This window comes from Caretta caretta, chromosome 1, assembly GCF_965140235.1.
Source record: "Caretta caretta isolate rCarCar2 chromosome 1, rCarCar1.hap1, whole genome shotgun sequence".
Lineage (NCBI taxonomy): Eukaryota > Metazoa > Chordata > Testudines > Cheloniidae > Caretta > Caretta caretta.
This window is the reverse complement of record NC_134206.1, coordinates 84,099,714-84,118,768: the sequence shown is the minus strand read 5'-3', so window position 1 is coordinate 84,118,768 and position 19,055 is coordinate 84,099,714. Positions and strand designations below refer to the sequence as shown.

Below are 19,055 nucleotides of genomic sequence, written 5' to 3'. Positions count from 1 at the left end.
ACGGTACAGAGATAAATATCAGCTTTGTCCCTCGGGTGAAGAGACAATGCAAGGCTATGGCAAAAAGAAAACGAACACACCCTCTTGAGACAGTGTACGTGAATGATGAAGAGTCATTAAAGGTCTACTCAAGTCCATGCTCACAAATTTCATGGAAATAACTATCTTTGCTGTTCGTTTACAAAGAGCACACACAGTTTGTCTGTGACTCTGCATGTATTTTTGGCCCAGACTTACTCATTCTGCGTTAGTATACACTGAGAAGAAATGCCTTTGTTCACTGTGCACTAACAGCATGGGCTTGCACCAAGACATTGCCAATCCCTTTCTATTCACTACTCCGAGGTATAAATGACTACATAAGTTCCAAGGCAGTGGATAATCAGGCTCACGCAATGTAGGTAATTATATTATGTAACAGTGTTCTAAATTCTTAGCTTTATTATTTAAAGTTTTCAATTATTTGTTGGAGAGAACAGTACTAAGTCATTATCTGTAGTTCAAAATGTGAAGGATTTAAGGGTATGTAGGAGTTTTTTCGGTTTTTTGTTTGTTTTTTTGAGGGGAGAAGATTATATATGAAGCAGCTTCCTGGAATTATCCTTATATTTTGTTTAGTGGCTCAATACATTATATTTGTATAGTAAAAATTCTTTCCAAACATGAGAAAGAATAATGCTGAGAATAAATGTTAGTCCACCATGTATGGACAGGCTACATATAGACATCTAAGAGTTATTACACACATTATTACTGACCTAATTTGTTATCTGGCACCAGTTCAAACCTCAGCCAACACAGGTAGAAAAAATGTAACCAAATTGCAGGTATTTAGCTGATCTCACTTACTTCTTCTTTCATTAACGCAAGGGGCCTTTCAAAAAACACTTCATTTCTCTTCTACACGTATTCATATTCCCTTTTTATATTCATTTGGTAGGATAACAAGGAACATTACTGCTGAGCTATAGCAAAGTATTTGTAAAGACAAGCTCAGCAGGAGATTTCACACTGTGCTGTCAACAGCGCACAATGGTAGCCCTTTAAAAAGGACACCAAGCTTACCATGTTATGCAGCAAAAATGGCCAGACTTTCAGTGCAATAACCAAAAGATTTGCAGAACATTGCACTCTAAGTTCTTACACTAATACTAATATCAAGAATAGAGGCGCCTCTTTCTTTAAAATGAAAACAAGAATTTCCAGCATGATTAGTCCCAGTGGTATTTGTAGGAGACCTTGTTAAGTCCCACTTCGAAGTGATCTATGGAATCAATTCTTTAAAATGTCAGGAATACTATAGTGTTTTCTGCCTACTTAAACATATTGTGGGTTGACACACAGGACAGATTCAGTAAAGTAAGGACATATCCAAAGTGGGAAATCCTCAATTGCGAACTGAAGGGGGAACTCTGAACTCCAGGTGCTGTGGTATTTTTCATACAAAGGTATTGTTTCCTCATAACTGTATTTTGAAAGTTTTGTATTCCTGATACTAGGAAATTTAGTAACAAAAAATGTGGATAACACCCACAAAAAGGAACTTGGAATCCAACAGCTCATTCTGTCCCACAAAGAAGCCAAAATGGTGCTCTGAATGGAACTGATCCTACTTTTATTGTAGTAGGTGAGAGATTTGTTACTGAATTCAATGGAGCAGGACTGGACGCTATTATGGTAGATACACACCCTGGAACATCCCTGCCTCAGTTTCCCCAATTCAATGATTTCAATGAGGCTTTTATGCAGTAGACAGTGCCCCTTCAGACATCTAATTTATTTAATTAAAGACCAAAACCTGGGAAGTGCTCCCTCTCTGGCCTCCAGGCCCCTATAAAGGCCAAATCACTACAGCTCTTCCCCAGAGCAGTATACAATTCCACAGGCTCTCTCTCTTCTGTCACCCTCAGGGCTGCTCTCTTCTGGCCTTTTCTTGTCAGTTATTCACCTTCCATTCCGGGTGGCAATTCCTTCTTCTGCTTTGGAGGAGCACCCACCCACCCCCAAGACCCCTACCATGCAGAGGAGCTTTGAAGGGGGTGGCGGAGGGAGCATGGGGGGGCTCCAACCTGGGTGAAGGGGATACTCTGGGGCTGCGGGTCCTGGATTGTTCCTAATCTTCTCTTCTTCCAGGACCTGCTCCCTTACCTATGGGGGCTATCCATAAATTACGCAACACATAGGGGTTGAGTGGGTCCTTAATTTTCCATGACAAGTGTGTGTATTTCAGTATTACAAGGGGGTGGGTGGGTCTTGAAAAATCACCAAAAATGCGTTATGTAATTTATGACCAGCCCCCCTAGAGTTGGTCAATACATTTCCTCCTCTGGCCAATTGAACAGAGGAGATGGAGGCCCAGGAGGTAGCACAGGATGCAGGGGCATTCAGCACCGTCATTGTGGCAATAGACTCTGGAGTTGATAGTGGACAATGAAGAAGGGGCTGGAAATGGGAAGTTACTGCTTGGTCAGCAGAAGGGGGACAGAAAGGAGGAGGAGAAAACTGGGGATAGCTGGGGTAGGGGACTGGGGGAGTTGGCTGGAACATGAGGCTTGGTCACTGAAGACTGTCCTGCCCAGTAGTGAAACCACATCAATTGATTTTTATTTGCCATCCGACAGAGGGGTCAGTATCGCTTGCATAGACTTCCTCCTTGCACCCAGGTTATCCAAAAGCCTTGAAGATGGAGGAAAAAACTTGAGGCACGAGTAAGAAAGCACAGAGTAAGAAGAGACTGGAGGATGAAGAAAACAGAAAGGGGAAGGAAAGAGGAAGATTAGAGAGACTGAGGATGGGGGAATGGAAAAGTGTGTGGCTTTAGGGGGAGGCCTACTGAACTTCCTTTGAGCACACCTGATGGCTTCTTCCAACTGTGTGGGAGGATTCCATGACCCTCACAGGCAGAATGGGCAAGGGCGGATGGGGCAATTGGACCCTTGGATGGTGGGGACATTGAATGTGAATAGTATTAGAGCACAGAAGACAAGAGTGTGGAAGATGGCAATGTTCCAAAACCTTCAGAACTTGGATGTATTAATGATTCAGGGAACTCTATTACACTCTGAAAGAGACTGTGAAAAGGCTAAAGTTAGTTGAAGGAGTTGAAGACTGTCTGTGTGGTCAGCAGGTGAAGATGTAACTGATGGCATGAGTATATTATTCTACCCTTTCAAGAGCCCTCAGCCACAGCTTTGGGAGATAGTTCCCAGGCGAGCAACAGTGGTGGATTTTGAATATATATATGGCACTAAGTATAGTCTTATTAACATTTATGGACATTTATGGACGCACTGGGGGGGGGCAGGAAGAGGCAGGGGCCAGCGGAGGGGAAGGGGCAGGACAAGGGTGCTGGTGAGAAGAGGAGGCGGAGCAGGGGCAGGAAGAGACAGGGTATGCATGGGGGCTTAGGGAAAAGGGTGGAGTGGGGGCAGGGCCTGAGGCAGAGTGCGGGGGGGGGTGTCCAAGCACCAAGTTGGCACCTCCACTTCCAGCAGCAGTTGCATCCTTTTTGCTCTGCCTACAGGACTTGCTCAGAGACAGCTGCAGGGACGAGTTGGGTGGGAGATGGGTGGCAGGGAGCCCTGTGGGGGTGGACATGAAGGGGTTTTGCCTGGGGCCCAGTGATGGGTTAATCCAGCCCTGCTCAGCAGGTGTTAAGAAGTTTGTAATATAATGGTGTTTACTAGACACAGTTAAGTCAAATTAAGGGTTACTTAGTGATTTCAGTGCCTAGAAGTCAAGCAGCTTTAGTCATTTGCTTATCCACCGCAACAAAACAAATGGTGTGCTTTGGCCCCATATGGGAATACACACAAAGCTAACCTTTCTCGAAAATCTGCCCAGCCCAGCATGGTGAATGGAAATAGCCTGCTTTAATGGAAGCGCAGGCTCCACATTTGAGTATTCTGGTTTTCAAAGAAATCCCCCAGACCACATTATCAAAGAGTTCAAGGACATTTATAGAAGCATAATTAGAGGGACTCTTATTTCCTTCCTCTTTTCCTGCTTCCCCCCTTGCCCACCTCTACAATCAAACAATTATTTAAAAGAAAAAAAAAAGTTTTGCTGTTTTACTGGTACTTTCAGAGGATGGAACTTAAAACACTTCCCTGGAGCTTTCTGCTTGTATGGGGTAACCCTAAGCCCACTGAAGTTAATGGAAAGATTCCCACTGCCTTCAATGCGCTTTGGAATGGGTCCTATTATAGTAAGGTCCTGATTCTGCATCAGAAACCACTGGCACAGTCTCCTGAACCTGTGCAGATCTCCACTGATGTCAGTGGGACCCTGCATGGGTCCAGGTTAGCAGATCTTAATGAAGGATAAGAGCTATAAAGATTTACAGACCATGGAGGTAATTTTTTTCTAAAGAAAAGTTTTAAAACTGAGTTTTTTTGCTATGACAACTCAAAGCCACTAGCTTTGAAACAATGCCATAGCAATAGCATCCTGTGCCAGATACTACATTTATTCAGGGTTACTTGAGCAAAAGTAATGAGAAGTATTAAAGTAATGTTTACATAACGAAATGTAATATCAATCATGCTACGTACATTAGCGATAAGAGGAAAGATTGAGTTGTTTTGGATAAAACAGTGCTCTCCTCTTGAGAATGGAAAATTACTGGTAGGCTGTAAATTTTGACTCTTAATTTTTAATGTTATTTTTCATTTGGTATTAACAAGTTCTATTGTAATTCATTTTGACAGGATGACAAAATTCTCTTCTAAAATGTCGGCACTGAGTAATTTTACAACATGTGAAATATGAAGACAGTAATAACCTACCAAAATGTGTAGGTTTTGTGATGTGTAGACTGTTGTCTCCTGTGAATGGAAGTAAATCCACAAAGCTTATATAGGAGTGAGCAGATACTAGAGCTAAAATTCCAGCAATTAATCAAAACTGTTATTCAGATCCCTCATCTTAATGGCCCATGATATTTACATGTACTTTTTTAATAAGATGAAGAAAAAATATGGTTAAGAAATGTGAGAGTTGTGTGTACAGTATAGTATCAACAGAACTCAATTATCCAAGGATAACAAAATTAAACCACTTCTTAAGAATATTAAGTTCCAGTGGACTAGCTGGGTGAGGAACTGGTAATGTGATAGTCTTTCACTTCTAGGTTACCAGTGGAAATCCAGATCAGTTGTGACCAAAAGTGATAATTCATAGATTCCAAGGCCAGAGGGGACCACTGTGATCATCTAATCTGATCGCCTGTATAACACAGGCCACAGAAATTCCCCAAAAAGAATTCCTAGGGCCTAGCTTTTAGAAAAACATCCAATCTCATTTTAAAAATGGTTAGTGACGGAGAATCCACTATGTCCCTTGGTAAATTGTTCCAAAAGTTAATTACACTTACTGTTAAAACTTTACACATGATTTCCAGCCTGAATTTCAACTACTGGCCATTGGTTCATGTTATATCTTTCCCTGCTTGACTGACAAGCCCATTATCAAATATTTGTTCCCTCTGTAGCTACTTACAGATTGTGATCAAGTCTCCCCTTAACCTTCCTTTTGTTGTTAAGCTAAGTAGATCAATCTCCTTAAGTCTATCGCTATATGGCACATTTTCTAATCCTTTAATTATTCTCTGAACCATCTCCAATTGATCAATGTTTTGTCAATATTTATCAAGCATTTAATCATATTTTGGATGTCTGAAGTCCCACATTTAATGAGTTTGTAGTTTCAAGCAATGCCTAAGGGTCAAGTATTCATATCACAAAACCACTAACACTGCCACTAACTGATTCTATTCCCTAATGGTGATTTCTCCAAGGTGGGACTGAAGTTCATTAGCGTGGAGAAGTTTGTGTAGCTAATGCATGTGGTACACCTATCCTCTATACTTCATTCTCCTGTGCTCCTAATCCAGGTCTTTTCAATTCACTAAAACAGCGAGAAATAAAAAATAAATACTCAGTTCACTGGAGAGGGGGATGCTTTTCTGCTTGGGATACAAAAGCATAAGCTCACATTAGCTCTGAGAGGTTGGTCAGCAATGAAACGAAATAGCAACTGGGTGAATCCAAACTATAAGTGTGAGGGGTTGTACATACCCCACACTAGACTAGGCAGGGAAGGTACTAAGTTCTTGCAAAGGGAACCAGGCAGAAGGCTCGTCCTGCCTTGGAGAACCTGTCGTGCCTCCCAGTTAAAGAGACAAGGCTGGATTCTCCACAGAACAAAGTGGCCTGCATCTGCACCAAGATCCCCAGTGCATCCCTGCTGGCATACTGTCTTCTCCATCAGCTATTCCCAATGCCACCTACATAACAGGGAGGAGGGAAAGTAGCGAGGATGGGGGGCAGCGTGGTAGAGCTGAGCTTTGCTAAGCCCTTTCTTCCACTGTCATATTGCACCCATGCCCAAAGCATAAGTTAAAGCTGAATCTTCCTGCTATAACTTACATCGGATGCAGGCAGCCCAGAGAGTTGCAACCAGCTCCCTGCTACCACCTCTCTCCAGGACATCTGAGCATCGCGTGGACATGCTGAAGAATCAGGGCCATAGAATCTATACCTGGGCTCATCAAGACACGTACTTCATCCAGAAGAGGACAAAGACTGAGGCACTTTCAGAGGGAATCAGAAAGTGTCTTGGCCCATCTACCTGCCTCACACTTGGGGAGACAACCAAGCCAGGCAGCTACAAGAACTGATTAACAATGGGCAACCTGCTTGTCCTGAAATGAGGGCTACTTTACTCCTACCAGAGAAGCTGTATTTACTCCTCACCCACTCAGTGAGTTCAACACTGCTTCCCTGCTAATGAGTGGAACACTGCATCAACGTTTCTGGAACAAGACTCCTTTAACCTTGCCAGAGGACTACACTTCCTTACACTTACCTCCTTTGTAAATGCTTTGAAATCTATGGATGAAAGGCACAATACAAGAACTATTACACCGATTATGTATTAAAGACACTTAGCTAAGTCTTTATTTACTTTATTTTGATTACCCACGGCTGTAGTGAACCTGCCAAGGGTTGGCTGCAGAATCTACCCAGGGAACAAGGTGGAGGGAAAGCTATGACTTAACCTTCTACAAACTGACTGAAGCAAGAAGAATGAGCTGGGAGGCCACTAGTACCTTAAAGAGCCAGTATTCTGTCTTCATTTGTTTGTGTTTCCACTCTTATTTTCAGTTGTCTGATGCGCTGACCTGGGTAACCCACGCATACTGAGCTAGATGATGAGTGGTAAAATGAAGTGGCAACCAGCAGTGATCGGAGTCAAATACAGAATACTCATAAAAGGTGCAGCAGGGAATGAGAGACAGCAGAGGGGGGAGTTCTTGTATGGAAGGCTTTGACGCTAAAACATTCCTGCAAGTGAGATGATTGTCTGAAGAATGTTAAGAAACAACTGCTATAAACAATGGGTATGGAAGAATCCAGGGCACTCTGAGGTGGAACAGAATGCTTTGTGAATGATGAAAGACCATATTAAGTGCAAACTGGTTTCTGTACTGAGAAAAAAGGAGTAGGGACATGAACTGAAATTTAGATCACCAAGGGAAACAAAGAGGCCCAAGATGGACAAAGACCAAAGGGAAAAATCATCAAGAAAGAAGAGATGGATCGAGACCCTAGATACAAGAGAGGTAAAAGATAGAGCTATGTGGCATCAAAGAATCCTAGAAGCTATAGGAAAAGCAGATGGGAAGCCATGGCTGTATACATTTAATATTGACCCCTGCAATGTCGATCACTACCACAACCTGGCATCAAGAGGTAAGCATCGAGAGGCAGCTATCAAAAAGAAAGAAGCAAACAATCCTGAGTGGTTACTCCACAGAAGGAAAGTATCTTGATACATTAGTGTCCAACACAAAGAAAACAAGATAGACTGCTGTCTTTCCAGGACCAGGATAAAAGGATGTCATAATAAGGGTGGTGCAGGGTATCTTGAAAAAAAAACGTTGGGGGAATTCTTAATGATTATATTTCCCATGGGAACAAATGACAGCAGCAAATGAAGCTTATATATTATTTGATCAAGAATTACTTCAGTGAGTTGGAAAGAGTACTTAATTTGAAATTATACATGTGATCTCCTTAGAGAGCTTTCCTGTGCCAAACTCGGGTGAATAAAGGAGAACACCAATACTGGAAACTAACCAATAGATGATCTGATAGTGTAGGTAGCAGAGTTTTGAATTCACAGATCATTGGAATGCCTTCTGCAATGAGCGCCAACTGTTTGGATTAGACTGTCTCCACTTAAGCTGGCAGGTTGCCAACCTTTTAGGTTCAGAACTGGTGGGGCCAGTTAGGCAGGTTCTAAACTTTAACAAACAGGAGGCGGGAAAAGGAAACCTTTCACTTAACTTGATTAATCCATCATATACTTCCAACATACAAATTAAGACAGAAAATAGAGAGTTGTTCTGAAGCAGAAGATGAAGGGTAAAAACAATATAATGCTTGATGCAAATGTTCAGGGAAACAACAGGAAAAAGTGGTACTAAGTAATTGAGATCATGATCCAGAGAGTATAACTGAAATTTGGTGGAGTGATTCTTATAAGTGGAAGATTGTGTCTATCTATATCTATCTAGATGGGAAAGAGAACTGAGAGAAGAGGCAGAAAGAAGAATTGTATAAGAAAAATATTTACAATACCCATGTTAATACAATTAACAATGTGGTGGAAGACTACAGGAAATGAAGAAGGAAAAAAATAGAAGCAATAATGTGCATCTGCTCAGGCCACCATCCTGGAAAAGTAAGGGAAATCACAAGATATTCTACTCAGAGGATTTTAACTAGCCAGACTTCAGGTAACAAATACAGCCAAACGTCCACATAGAAGTCAGCTTTTATATGCAGGAAGTAAAGAGGCTCTCTTGGCTAAGTCTCACTCACTGGAAGAACAGACTGAGAATAATGCAGGCACATATAATAGTAGTACCCATGATCAGGAGCTATGTGAATTCACTATAGTAAGAAAATGGTTCACAGAATGCAGTAAAGGAATTAGATTTCAGAAAGGTAATTGTAGAAAATTAAAACAAAACAGGAGAGTCTGATAGGAGGAAACATTAAAATCCACATGTATGGAAGACAGCTGAAGAACTCTAAAAGGAACCATGACTAAGACTCATTCCTCTAGGGAGAAAAAAGAATACTGAAAAGCATAAGAAATGGTGACTGCACCTTCAAAAGGGGCCGTTCAAAGTTCAGAGGTTTAGGAAAATAGCTGTAGAAGTAAAGGTGGCAGGAGAAGGCAATTTGACAAGTATTCAAGACTCAGTTAAGGCTTCTAGGAGAAAAAATAAGGGTAGTGAAAAACAGAATAAAGATATGGGTTAAAGTGAATAACAAGGGCTTATACAAATATTTAAAGGGGTAAAGTAATAATAGAGAGAAATCAAAGTAGATCAAGACTGAACTGGTTACTGAACTGCTGGTGAATCAGTGTTTAACCTGTGAATCCGTGGCATCCCTGACAAATACAGAGCCTTAGTCATGGCAAACTGAGGGAGCTCCTGAAGATTAGCACAAAGCTAATGTGCAAAGGAAAGAGTGGTCATTGCAATTACACTCTAGTAAAGCCAACTTCAGTCACTAGTAAGGTAGATGGGGCGTGCATTAGGAGACAATATTTGAGTCAGAGCCTCAGCTTGTGTAAACTGGAGCAGCTCCAGTGACTTCAGCAGAGCAGCATAGATTTTCACCAGCAGAGGATCTCGCCCGCTGTCTCTCAGTCATGAGGATAACAGGACCATTAATGCCATGCAACATAGTTTAATAAAGGATATATCTTAGCCGACAAACTTAGGGCCTGATTTTATTCCATCGGCTTTAATGGAACATGACTGGTTGATTCCTTTTTTGTGACTGGAATTACAAAGCTAGCAGATGAAGGAAAAGTAGTAGATGCAATGAGGTCTGAACCCAACTGTGTCTGACCCTTCATAGGTGCACCGGTGGGAGAGAGGAAGCAAGCATACTTTCCTACATCTTGTGAACTCAGGCTGGACACTATGGCAATTCTTATACTCTTCTGGCCTGAGGGACTTTCCAGAGGGGCTGTCCCTGCATCCTCACTCAGCACACCAGCGAGTGGAACTGGACCCTTAGCCATGCAGCAGTGTGTGTTTTGCTCTCTCTGAAGATGGCAGAGTGGACGGGCACCACCTGAGCTCTGAAAAGCAATGTGCTACAGGTAAATATTATGCTGATAATTGGGTGAAGGCCTGTTGAAGTTGGTGGTCATAATAGCCGTCCTTCATTCAGCATAAATGTAAAAAGCAATTAAGCTCCTTTATGGAATAGAAAGCTGCTAGATAGGAGACACCACCCAAAACACAGGTCACATGCAAGGCTGCAGCAGGAGTTGTAAGCAGGGTCTGAATGAGCTCTCCCCAACACATAGTGATGAGCTGGGGGAAAAGACTTCTGCAGCAGACCATGTCTGCATAGAAATCCTGGCTCTGCTAGGTGCACAGCAGAGGAAACTGCTCTGCCAAAATGACCAGTTTTGGCTGGGGATGGGTCACAAATCACCAGTATTTGAATGCAGGGGTAACGAAATGTTATCCTGACCGCACGAGTAAAGGGCAGCAGAGAGGGGGTCACCCTCAACTGAACCTCACTTGCTAAGCAGGGGGTAGGAACACCAAAATCCCAGCGAAAGAGGCTTTGCCTAAAGAGCCCTAGGCACCATTTGAACCTCTTCCTCTTCACTGTTTAAAGACAGAACCGATTAGACTCATTTGAGAGTCCTTGTTTTGTTCAGTGATCACTAGAGTCGAAATCACCGGTAACCAAGTCTCGGTGCTGAGCCTAAGACCTGGTGTGGGACAGCACTGCAGTGAAACAGACTCCCCAGCCTACAGTGAGGGTCCCCACTACCCGCTGAAATCACTGAGAGCTGTGTTAAGTGGTGGAACCTCAGAATCTGCCGTCAGAGTGAATGTCAGCAGCCAGCAGCGCCAGAGTGAATGGTGGCAACTGAGAGTCAGTTGCGAGGCTGCAGCATTGCTTGATGCCTCCCCCAACTCCGGTATGGGAGGTGAACTCATGTGAATGCACCTCTGAACTCTGGCCCTTCACTAAGCAAAGACAGCAACTGTGAGTGGAGTGCAGTGGAGGAAGAAGGCAATGGCAAGTTAAAGGAACATTTGTTGGACTTCCACTTCATTGTACAAGATGAGAAACTGAGGCAAAGGACACTGCCCAACATATTATGGGGTGGGGATATGCTCATATGCTCACATGCTTTCAAATCAGGTTTGTGGTGTTTTCCAAATTAATGCCAAGTTCCTTTTCCCTTTTTACTACAAGTTTTCTTTTGTTAAATACAGATTCAGCGCTTGAGAAAGGGGAAGTATTGCTTCTTAGAGGAGTCCAGAGGTGGTGTTAAGTTTTCCCAGATTACTGGGAGGGGGCTCAAGCTGGTTCTGTTTTGTATCCTTAGGAGGAACCCATAGATATTGAACCCGGCCCTCATTGCTGCTGCTTCCATCTGGCAGAAGGGTTACAGAGTTCAGCCATGCACTTTGAGGGGTTTCACTAGGAGCTGAACACAAATGCAGGAGTTTTGTGTATGGTCTGAGAGAGAGAGAGAAACACAGAGGCAGACATAGAAAGCAACAAGGGAGGCCCAGAGAAGCACCAGTAGCATGACTCTAATAAAAACCTAAGAGAAAGTGCTTTTGAGCAGAGGCCTGGTTAACAAGAGGCTTGGAACTGTGAGAAAAAGACTGCCTCCTGTTGTTTGATTTCTACTATGTTCAGGGAAACAAGACTTTGTACGTTCTTTGTAAATCAACAGGACTGCATCGAAGAAATACAGGACTCCATCATCAATTTTTCCTCCTAACAGAAACAACCTGCAAAACCCTGAATGTTGGCTAACTGCTTCGATCAGAAGTGGTAAATAGATACATAGCAAGGGTGGATTAAGGGGAAGAGAGGAGCCATCTCTAAATTAGAAGTGTGCTGAGCAGGCAGTATTTGAATACTGATCAGAATCTCGATTAATTTTTGGCTAGTTTAGATTTTAGGTTTCAGACTGAACAAGGATTGGGGCTTGGGTTTGATGGTACTGACATCTGGCAGGTAGAAGTCTCAACCTTCACCCCAAAGTGGAAGAAACTTCATGAGATTACCTGACTTTTTATTTCCTGTATCTTGAATGGTGGCAATATCACAAGATGAACCAGAGTCATGCTATTTCTTCCCCCATATGCTGCATTTAAACAAGGTTTGGACAACATACTCCTTCTGGTTCAGGATCTGGTTTTGTGGTGGATTCAAATCTAATCACATGGCCACAAAATATGGTGTAGGCCAATGGGGGCTGCGGGAAGCAGCGCGAGCCAAGGGATGTGCTGGCCGCCCTTCCCACAGCCCCCATTGGCCTGGAGCGGCGAACCACGGCCAGTGGGAGCCGCAATCGGCCAAACCTGCAGACGTGGCAGGTAAACAAACTGGTCCAGCGCACCAGGGGCTTTCCCTGAACAAGTGGCGGACCGGCTTTGAAAACCACTGGGTGTAGAGGGTTCAGATTTTTGATTCAGGCCCATCTATGGTACAGATATAAGAAAGAAGGATGTAAACTCCAAGGATGAAATCCTTGCCCCACTGAAGTAAATGGCAAAACTCCCACTGATTTCAATGGGGCCAGGATTTCATCCTACGAAAGATGTGGAATTATTTAAGACAATTAACGACAGTATAACCAAAAGAAATGGGATGAAATTAACAGACGTGAAATTGGGGCTTGATATCAGAAAAAACTTCCTAACAGTGAGATCAACCAATGTCTTAAGGGAGATGACCAGTATTGACTGGAAAAGGCATTAAAAGAGATACTGTGTAGAAAGATTCTACGCTGGCAGGGAGATGGACAAAAGAACCTAAAAGGTATTTTGGATGTCTAATCTCTGTGATGAAAGAGAGTGTAATGGGAGAATGTTTCCCTACTTGCTTTCACAAGTTGCAGATTGTATGTATTATGTAGATTTTTAGCTGTCTACCAAAAGAGTGCATTTGGAAAAGTATTTTATAGTAGGAAGAAAGGAAATGATTTGGAGAGCCTTAACTCCTTTAATGGCACCATGGTAGGAACACAGGGAGCTATCAGCATGAATGTAAATATAGTGCGTATTCATTACAGAGGTAACCGCTGCCAGCATGCTTTCATCATGGTGGGTCTGTGGTCTCTAAAATGCTGCAGAAGCATTTCCTGAAGGATAGCATCCTCATGGGGGAGCTGTGCTCTTTCGCAGGTCTGCTGAGATCCTATTGTATGCATCCCCTAAAAAAAATCCTGATTCGGGGTGGCAAGTAGAACTGTTGTATCTCCTCTGTGGCCTTTCCCTCCCGATGAAAAGCAGGGCGCAATCCATCAGCTAATGGACTAGAAAGGGAAGGCTTGTGAGATTAAACAGTTTTGTAACTGAGCCTTTTCTTTACAAATTCTACTTTCAGGTAATTACTCAGTTCAAAGTGCAAACTGTCTTACAAAGCTAACAATAAATGCTTTTATTAAAGGGAAAATGTTCAGTTTTTTTAACTGAGTTCTTACAGAAACTATAGAACAACTCATTTAGCATCCAGAGGTAACTTGGGAACCTAAACTTTGGCACTTTCTAACTGAGGAGTGCCTGACTTTGCCACTTTAATGTTCTTTTAGCATAGGTTTTTAGGATGTAATTATTGTAGAAATTTGAATACATAAAATACTTGGAGTTTGTACTATGTATATCCTGACTGGTCAGTGAACCCTTGGAGCACTGTGTAACCGGTATTGAAATTGTTCTTTGAGGCACAGTGACCATGAGTGTAGTCCGGAATGGGCCACTGCTGGAATGCCCCCCCCTGGAGTGACCTCACGTGCACACTGTGTGTGGAGGACCCCATTTTGCTGTACAAAACATCATCCTCCATGCAGTGTGATCTTGCATGTATGGTGCGTGCACGGTCATGCTGTGCAGAGTGCCAAAAGTGCCAGTATGCCATTCCAACGTGAATCGGTCCCACTACACCACAGGGGGTGACACCTCTGTATACATAACCACATAAGCCGGAGGTCCTGTGCAATTACACCACTAACTGATGGCATCAGATCCAGCGGCCAGTGAACATCACCACAAATCACATCAGTATTGCCTCTTATACACAGTGCCTAATGTGGTCTTGTGGAACAGGCTTTAAATCAGTGGTGGGCAACCTGCGGCCACTGGGATCTGCGAGTGGCTATGCCTGTGGACGATCAATGTAAACAAACGGTCTCGCGGCGCACCAGCAGATTACCCTGACAGGCCGCAGGTTGCCCACCACTGCTTTAAACCTCACAAAAGTGCAAAAGGGAATAATATGCTCCTGCACTTCAGCCTTGCAGATGCAGGGCAGTGAAGTCATGTCTGCACCCCTGTTGTTTCCCCCAAGTGACCATATTCACCACTGCTGGCACACCACTCCTGGGCTTGGGATCTCCCACCTCTCAGGCAGGTGCCTTAACCACTAGACTACTGAGTCATTCTCACAGACACACACACTCTGTCTGGCTCAAAGACTGTTCTGCTGTGAATAAATACTTAATACTCATTAGGCCAGAGAGATAATGACAATGACTCTATAGCCTGGTGGTTAGGACACCCACATGGGAAATGAGAGACCTAGGAGCCAGTCCCCCTGCTCCAATGATTCTTTCATTATATAGCCACAATGGAACAGCTTCAGTAGGAGAGGCTGAGGCAGCCCCATGTTAGAATACCCTATAGCTCAGTGATTAGAGCACTTTGCTGAGAGAAGTGGGAGACCCCTGTTCAAATCCTTTCTGCCCATCAGGCAGTGGGAGGGGGGATTGCACCTGAGTCTCCCGCGTCCCAAGTTAGTGCTCTAACCACCAGACTAAATGTTGTAAGGTGAGTGGTAGCACCACTACCAGTTGTTTCATGGGGATCCAAGCCACTGCCTGACTCATTTTCACAAGAAATGCATCAGGCTCCTAAACTGCTGGACTCCAGGGGATTTGAAAAAGGACATAACAATGTTGAGATTCATGGAGCCCAGAGGAAGGTGCAACCGTTTTCAAGAACTGTCCAAAAAGTCTTAACAGAAACAGAAAGCAACCACTGAGTGTATTTATCACACAGCTAATTTTTACTAGAACAAAAAGAAGCACTTACTTGATTGGGACTGTGAGCTCTCACCATAGTTTCTAATGGTGCTACCAAGAATACAAAAGCATGAAAAGTGGTGAATGGTAATGCCATAAAATGAAAGTACTAAAACTATCGAACACCCAGTACCAACTGGGGACAGGTAGAAGTGCCAGGGTCGGGAATCATGGGGGCAAACTTCCTCTGAGACCATGGACGGCGGGTAGCATAGGCAGGGGAAGGCTGTGCCTCCTCAAACAGCCTGATATAGCCCCTCCCACGCTCCACCCCAAGTGCCTCTCCTGCCTGCTTCCAGTTCCCTTCCCACTCTTCTATGACCAAGAGGCTGGGACAGGCAGGCAGGCTGGGGCCAGTGCGCACAAGGCCCAGGGCTGGGGGCGCTGGAAGTAGGGCTATGCCGTGTTGCCTGTCCGTCCACCAGGCACTGGGACTATGTCACCCGCCCAGAACTCCGGGGGTGGGGACCCTCTGGGCTGGAAATGGGGGCACTTCGGCCACACCATCCGCCTGACACACTGGGGCTGGGGGCGCTCCGGCCATGCTGCCTGTCTGGCACTCCAGGGCTGGGGGTGCTCCAGCCATGCCACCCGCCCACCCAGCAAGAGGGTTGGCGGCCACAGGGGGTATATATTCTGGGCTCCGGTAGGGGAGGAGGGGCGGGGCCTCAGGCAGAGTGGGAGGGACGAGAGGCTAGCCTCCCACAACTGCGTGTTCACCTGCCGCCCATGCCTGAGACCCTGGAGCAGCCAGAAATCCGCCACAAGGTAACTGGTCATTTATCCTAGAGTATCCTCATTTATCCTAGAGTAACCCTAGCACACATCTCTACAGAGGGGAAAAACAGGAGGATGCATGTAGCAGTGGATACTCTGTCCCTGCCTCTCTATCACATCCACACCTACATCTGACATGCTCGTGTAGAGAAACCCCCACAGAACTTAGTTCTGTACTGTGTAAAGGGCATACGTACCTCTTCAATGACTATCTTTCCAGAACCACACCAGTTCCTCTCCCCAGGGACATGATTTTTTCCTGCATGCGAAGTGAAACTCTAATCAGTGAAGGTTCGCTTATCTAACAAAACTAGTTCCATTGTGCTTCTAAGCTTGAGGCTTGCCTGGGAGAACTAAGAAATCCAAAGTCAAAGGAAAAGCTTGCAGCTCTTTTAAAAAGCTTTGTTGTGCTTATTTCCACAAACTCTTCCACTGTAAACTGAAGTACACACAAGTATCAGAAGTGCTGAGTGAAGAAGCATAATCTAGAACAGGGGTGGGCAAACTTTTTGGCCCGAGGGCCACATCTGGGTGGGGAAATTGTATGCAGGGCCATGAATGTAGGGCTGGGGCAGGGAGTTGGGATGAGAGAGGGAGTGCGGGGTGTGGCAGGGGGCTCAGGGCAGGGGGTTGTGGTGCAGGAGAGGCGCAGCAGGGGGCTCAAGGCAGCGGGTTAGGGGGCTCAGGGCAGGGGGTTTGGGTGCGGGGTGCAGGAGGTGTTGAGGGTGCGGGCTCTGGCCCAGCGTCACTTACCTCGAGCAGTTCCAGGGTGGCACTGGCACTAAGGCAGGCTCCCTGCCGGCCCTGGCTCTGCACCGCTCCCCGAAGTGGCTGGCATGTCCAGAAGTGGCTCCTGGAGGTGGGGTGGAGCAGGCGGCTCCGCCACATGCTACCCTCACCCGTGGGTACCACCCCGAAAGCTCCCATTGGCCGCAGTTTCCCGTTCCCGGCCAATGGGAGCTGCAGCGGGAGGTGCCTGCAGGTGAGGGCAGCGTACAGAGCCCTCTGCCCCGCTCCGCCCCGCAGGGGCTGCAAGGACATGGTGCAGGCTGCTTCCGGGAGCAGCGCGGGCTAGAGCAGGCAGAAAGCCTGCCTTAGCCCCGCTGCACCACAGGGCTGGCGATCCTGCGGGCCGAACTGAAAGCCGTGTTGGGCCGGATCTGGCCCAGGGCCATAGTTCACCCTCCCCGATCTAGAACATAAAAATGACCATACTGGGTCAAACCAAAGGTCCATGTATCCCAGTATCCTGTCTTCTGACAGTGGCCAATGCCAGGTGCTTCAGAGGGGCTGTTGCTTCCTGTTCTCCTTCAGTGTCACCATACGAAGTTTAACAAAAAATGGTGACACTGTGGCTGAGTAAAATTTTTCTTACATTTGGACATTATAGTTTATAAAGAAATTTCCATACCTAAATAAACAACATATAAAGTCAGATGATTTAGTTACAGAGAATACATTACAGGTCATTAATTAATGCAAACTGCCACTTCTTAAAGGATAATTGGAAAGAAACAGGACAGATTATTAGTTAGAATAGTAAAGAAGAGATATTACTTAATACTATTTAAAAATAAAAAAGTTTATTAATAATTTAAGTGACCTCCAAGAACCATACTACAAGGAACAAAAAGTCAGAGGACAGCAGCACTCAATCTAAGAATCACTTCTAAACCATGAGCAGAAAAAAATTCCATAGTATTCTTGGTTCTGCAGATTATAACAGACTAGAGAGGTTCACTCTTTGTTGCGTTAGAGTATGTTAAACAATTCAACCCAGCTGTTCACAGAAATTCAGGATCAGTAAGATTAGTCATGTTTTTCCTTTAAAATCCTTATTTTTGTAAAGAATCATGCAATCAGGGTTGGAAGGGACCTCAGGAGGTCATCTAGTCCAACCCCTTGCTCAAAGCAGGACCAATCCACAATTTTTGCCCCAGATCCTGGGTTTAGCAGGCCAATGCTCAAACCACTGAAAGAGCGAGGTGACAAACCAGAACCCTTAAGAAAAGTTTATTATTTAACTTGCAACCCTCCTAACTAAGCGATTCTCATTTAACACTAAAATTACATAAAGAAAAGGAGTACTTGTGGCACCTTGGAGACTAACCAATTTATTTGAGCATGAGCTTTCGTGAGCTACAGCTCACTTCATCGGATGCATACTGTGGAAACTGCAGAAGACATTATATATACACAGAGACCATGAAACAATACCTCCTCCCACCCCACTCTCCTGCTGGTAATAGCTTATCTAAAGTGATCATCAAGTTGGGCCATTTCCAGCAAAAATCCAGGTTTTCTCACCCTCCGCCCCCAGAGGGTGAGAAAACCTGGATTTGTGCTGGAAATGGCCCACCTTGATTATCATACACATTTTAAAGAGAGTGGTCACTTTGGATGGGCTATTACCAGCAGGAGAGTGAGTCTGTGTGTGTGTGGGGGGGGGGGGGGCGGAGGGTGAGAAAACCCGGATTTGTGCTGGAAATGGCTCCTTTTCTTTTTGCGAATACAGACTAACATGGCTGTTACTCTGAAAACTAAAATTACATAAGGCTTGTTGTGTACCGTATCTATACATCTCTGAGAGCAAGGTTTGTTGGTTACCTGCTGCTTTACAGCCAGCAGAGGGAGCACAAACCATTGGTTTTTGTGGGCTCCAAAACCAAAGTAGCTGTTTTTGTTTTCTGTATTAGTTTTTCAACACCAGCCTGGCAAATTTTAGAAACCTTAAAATTTACACCTTATGTGCGACAAATGCATTTCTACCATTCAGGAGTAAAATAGCTATTTGCAAAATTCCTCTTTTTAAAAATTACTTTTACTACATGCCTTACTGCTCCAAATTCAAATAGACAGTACCCTACAGATCCCAATTTTTAAAGAAGCAAGAGATAATACATCCAGTACAATGGTGGCTAGATTCTAGCCCCTAAAACACACATTAGTATCATCCCCATTAGTAGACCACATCCTCAGTGAGAGCAGCCACTATGCTAAAAAGGCACTCTGTCTTCTAAAGGACTTATTTATACTCATACACCCATCCAACACACCTGTGATCAATAACTAAAAAGGGGATTTTATCTGTGAAGAAGGGTGTTGTGAGGATTAACTAGCTA

At 44.4% G+C, this 19,055-nt stretch overlaps 1 long non-coding RNA gene across 5 annotated transcripts in view; it reads right to left on the bottom strand.

Annotated features, from left to right (window-relative positions):
- The window catches only part of LOC125637915 (uncharacterized), a 198,334-nt gene that overhangs the window by 164,227 nt on the left and 15,052 nt on the right, over nt 1-19,055 (bottom strand). For all 5 annotated transcript variants that reach the window (XR_012668818.1, XR_012668815.1, XR_012668816.1 and 2 more), the window contains exons 3-4: nt 16,127-16,192; nt 15,167-15,207 (exon numbers count right to left, since the gene is read on the bottom strand). This is a non-coding gene — a long non-coding RNA (uncharacterized LOC125637915). The remainder of the gene's footprint in view (nt 1-15,166; nt 15,208-16,126; nt 16,193-19,055) is intronic.